The sequence below is a fragment of the Haematobia irritans genome, chromosome 4 (genome assembly GCF_050003625.1).
Source record: "Haematobia irritans isolate KBUSLIRL chromosome 4, ASM5000362v1, whole genome shotgun sequence".
Classification (NCBI taxonomy): Eukaryota; Metazoa; Arthropoda; class Insecta; order Diptera; family Muscidae; genus Haematobia; species Haematobia irritans.
Window position 1 is genome coordinate 151,280,082 of NC_134400.1, and position 5,287 is coordinate 151,285,368.

The window sequence follows — 5,287 nt, forward strand, 5'->3', positions numbered from 1 at the left end:
GTATGGACTTACTTACAATTTAGAAGACGGTGTTAGGAGGTTTTAAGATACCTTGCCATCGGCAAGCGTTACCGCAACGAGAGTAATTCGATTGTGGATGGCAGTATTTAGAAGATGTTTCTACACCCAGAAAAGAGTGCCTTCGAAACTAAAGGAAAAAATTTTCACCAATATGGTTTATCAATTTTATTACCATTAATGTAAATTTTTGTGAGAAATAATAAAATTTACTCGTTTCAGTAAAAAAATCCTAAACTGTAAGCAGTTAGGAATAGTTCATTAACTAGAATAAGGCATGGAATTTTACTCATACTGTTTTCTTCGCTGGGTATAAGAATTTACTACTGAACAAGAAAATTTTATTCACCGATAACAAAGCATTCGTAAAAATAAAAAAATCCGAACTAAAACCAAGTTTCCTCAAAATTAGTAAAATTTTTTATAAAATGATAATTGCGACTTCCTTTATAATAGAAAGTTTTTCATACATACGAACAACACTTGGCATAGAAAAATATTTTAGTTCATTCGTACTAAGAAATATGCAATCCTTTCAAAACTTAAGGAAACACACTTGTTAGAATATAGGAAATTTTCCTATATTTCTATTGTTACCTGTAATCGATACCTGTCATCGTAATCGATGTGTTTGCGCGTGGGTGTATCGATATGTTTGCGCGTGGGTTGTTTTTTTAGTTGGAATCGCGTTGTTGTGGTATACGGAGAGATTGTTAAAAAATAATATGGTAAAATAATATAATAAATAACAAATAAAATATATAAAATATTTGTTATTTTAAATTAGTGAGAAAAAATGTTCGTTTTTTGAAAATAAATCTATCAATGTTCGTCATGGTGTATAAAGAAAGAAAACACCAGCAGAATAACAACCCTTTCATTTGTCTTCATTTTGGAATCTTCAATTATCAGGTAATATTCAGTGACGCTAACCTTTTGTAACAAAAATGGTGTATGATTTTTTATATTTGTAGGTATTGAAATCGTTAGGCAGCAACTTATTAAAAGTGAAAAGTACAAGAAGAAGAAAAAGTGTGTTTTACAGTTGATAATATCACATGGAAATTGGAAATAGTTGAATAATAAACTAATATTTCAAGGACAGACGATGCTGTTGATTCTTAATAAATATATTCAATATATTAATAAAACATGTCTTTTATTGAAGATAAAATTGCTTATATAAATAAATAAAATTGTATTTAAAAACGAAGGTAAGCAGTTCTAATTATGAAGTAAAAGTTTTACCACAAATATGTAAGATTTGTCCAAATGAATGAAAAAATTTCAATAAAATCATTCCATATATGAATTCAAATCAGTTAATTTTTTTCATTCTGTAGTATTGTGGTACATAAATATAGGAAAATGTTAACTAATATATGGAATGCATTATACCTAATTTCTACGAAAATCACATCGTTGAAACAAATAAAAATGTCTTTGGCGCTATACGAAGTTCAACTTTCTTCACAATGAGTTCATTTTCACTTAAAGAAGGGGTCACTTTTTTCTGGGTGTACGCACCCCATGGTGGAGGGTACATAAGCTTCAGCCTGGCCGAACTTACGGCCGTATATACTTGTTTCTCTTTTCTAAATCACATATTTCTTCCAAGCACCTGCATTTCGGAATAATGGACTAATACTAATAACTTCTCATATTTTGGCATTATGTTACAATTGTGTCAATTGTGATATAACTTCTGAACGTGACACATGCCGTATTTAACACCTGATAATTTCAACATTAACTTTGTGGTCATATTACATGCCCATGAGAAGGCCAATGTTTCCAAACAAAGGCAATCACATCCAAATATCTCAGTATTCGCCAAAAATTCAATTTACATTTTCAAAAATGTAAATTTGTTATTGATCTTAAGTAAATGCCATAGAGAATCACAAAAAAAAAAAAAACAAACCCATAACAAAATCTAATCGACGGAAGTAATTGCACCCACGCCTAGGTGCAACCACTTGTGGCAACGCACAACTCTATGGATAAATTCGATATTATGCAGGCCCACGTTTTTGGGACAACCGCTGGGAAAATGTGGTTGGCCAAAATAAAATAAAAATCGATTGCATTTATGAATAGATCGAGGAGGTATGTGTGGCACATGTTGTTGGCTATCGAACCAGCAAACAATTGTGCTACGGCAAACTTTAGCTACACTGGAAAAATCAAACATTTATCCTAAATACGGACAACAGAAACATTTTTTAATCATTAGAATTATACAGAAAAAACATCGTTAAAATGATTGCTATATCGTCTATATGTTGGTGGCAATAATATATACGTAGTCCTGTGAATAGTGTGTTGGCTCATAAACTGTATGGTCCGTGTTTCCATTCTCCGTCCGGGCAGAAGGACGAAAAATTTATTCTAAATTATGGCACAACTTTAAAAACACTTTCAAAAATTTCCTCCCAAAGATGTTCTTCGTTTGAACTACAACGGAAGTTCTTTTAATTTAATTTTTTTATAAGTCGCTTTTTTCATATTTTTAAGGGGTAACTTTAACTATCCCAGTAAAAACAAGTATATACGGCCGTAAGTTCGGCCAGGTCGAATCTTATGTACCCTTCACCATGGATTGCGTAGAAACTTCTACTAAAGACGGTCATGCACAATTAAATTACTTGGGTTGCGGCCGATGGCAAGGCATCTTAAAACTTCTTAACATCACCTTCTAAATTGTAAGTTAGTCAATGCGGGATATATAGTAGACCAAAGCAAGTCTGATTAAATACGTATATATTCAGTTCTTGGCCGGTATATATAGGGAAGAAATAATTACGAACCGATATGAACTTTTGTGCGGTAATTATAGAGCCAGAATTGAAATCTGCCAAAAATGACAGATTTTTTACTGTTTGGTAGATTGGTAGAATTCTTGATGTTTTGTAAGATTTTGCAAAATATTCCTGTCCAACTATGAAATACTTCATAAACTTTCTATAGAATTAACAGTTTTGCCAAATTTTCTACAAAAATAAAATTCTGACAAAATTTTCTATATAAATAAATTTTTTACAACATTTTCTATAGAAATATAAAATTTTTTGGGGTAATTTTTATACCCACCACCATAGGATGGGGGGTATATTAACTTTGTCATTCCGTTTGTAACACATCGAAATATTCTGGGTCGTGGTGAAATTCTGAGTCGATCTGACCATGTCCGTCCGTCAGTCCGTCTGTTGAAATCACGCTAACTTCCGAACGAAACAAGCTATCGACTTGAAACTTGGCACAAGTAGTTGTTATCGATGTAGGTCGGATGGTATTGCAAATGGGCCATATTGGTCCACTTTTACGTATAGCCCCCATATAAACGGACCCCCAAATTTGGCTTGCGATTGCTCTAAGAGAAGAAAATTTCATCCGATCCGGCTGAAATTTGGTACATGGTATTAGTATATAGTCTCTAAGAACCATTCAAAAATTGGTCCATATCAGTCCATAATTATATATAGCCCCTATATAAACCGATCCCCAGATTTGAACTCCGGAGCCACTTGGACGAGCAAAATTCATCCGATCCGGTTGATATTTGCAACGTGATGTTAATATATGGCCGCTAATAACCATGCCAAAATTGGTCCATATCGGTCTATAGTTATATATAGTCGATCCCCAATCACACAAAAATTGGTCCATATCGGTTCATAATCATGCTTGCCACTCGAGCAAAAATAATCTAGCAAAATTTTATTTCTATAGAAAATTTTGTCGAAATTTTATTCCTATATAAAATTTTGTCAAATTTTATTTCTACACGCAAAAAAATAATTCTTTCCTCCCAAACGCAATTTTAGACAAACAAAGTTCGTTTCTCATTTGCTTTTCGTTGAAAAGAAGTGTATTTGGAAGAAAAGTATATACTTTTTGTGATAAAAGTTTATTCTTTTCCATGACGTAAAAACAATTTCATAAAGACTAACTCAAACTTTTTCTGGCTAATTGCATTTTCCCTCACATCTTTCTCACTTCCACGAAGTTTTTTAGTTATTAGCACCTTTTTCTGTAATACAAACAATGTAGAAGAAATTATACGATTTTATAAATTTAATTTTTTTTTACCTTTCGCCTGGACGGAGAATCGAACCGCGGACCATGCAATTTGTAAGCCAACACACTATCCACTGAGCTATGTAGCCGTTATTGTCATCAATAGACAATTACCCATATAAGTTATATTTATATAGCATAGCTTGCGGCGCCCACGAGCCGATTAAACAAAGTTTATTTAACAGAAAAATACATTTAGTTGGGCACCGTTGAGCAATGGTTGCTACGTCCGACTTGCATGCCAAGGGTCGTGGGTTCGATCCCTGCTTCGACCAAAGTTTTTTTTTTTACATATATTCCAGATATGGTCGGAAGATTCCGAAAACAATGTTCAACATTACATTCTACTATACTAAATTTTTACTATGAACTGTAAAATGTGTCTTATTAAAGACCTAAAGTCAGAAAAGAACAGTGTTTGATATAAACGAAATAGTCGGTGTTGTTGGTTCAAAAATAACTTTTTTTATTGAAAAATTAAACATTTTGTAAGAAACGAATTTTTTTGGTGATAAAAGTGTATACTTTTCGAAGCAATTCAAAAAACTCTAACAAAAGAAAAACGTTTTCGGTACACGTTTTCCAAACGTTTTTTTTCTTTGCGTGTATAGAAAATTTTGGCAAAATTTTATTTCTGTACAAAATTTTGTCAAAATGTTATTTCTATAGAAAATTTTGTTATAATCGTATTTCTATAGAAAATTTTGTCAAACTTAATTATATACGTATTTAATCGGCCATTTTAAGTTTAATATATACCACGTATGGACTACGTGGTATATATTACGGTATTAGGAAGATTTAAGATACCTTGTCATCGTCAAAAGTTACCGCAACCCAAGTAATTCGATTGTGGATGACAGTCTTCAGTAGAAGTTTCTACGCAATCCATGGTGGAGGGTACATAAGCTTCGGCCTGGCCGAACTTACGGCCGTATATACTTGTTATAATATAGATCGATACGGACCAATTTTGGCATGGTTGTTATCGGCCATATACTAGCGAAATGTACCAAATTTCAACCGGATCGTATGAATTTTGCTCCACCAAGGGGCTCCGGAGGTCAAATCTGGGAATCGGCTTATATGGGGGCTATATCTTATTACGAACCTATATGGAACAATTTTCGCATGGTTGTTAGAGACCATATACTAACACCACGTACTAAGTTTCAACCGGATCGTATGA

General features: G+C 32.9%; 1 long non-coding RNA gene across 1 annotated transcript; it reads left to right on the forward strand.

Annotated features, from left to right (window-relative positions):
* Positions 1-726: 726 nt before the first annotated feature.
* Positions 727-1,169, forward strand: LOC142233932 (uncharacterized). Its single transcript, XR_012721514.1, has 2 exons — positions 727-930; positions 993-1,169. It is a non-coding gene; the product is annotated as an uncharacterized LOC142233932 (long non-coding RNA).
* Positions 1,170-5,287: the final 4,118 nt, after the last annotated feature.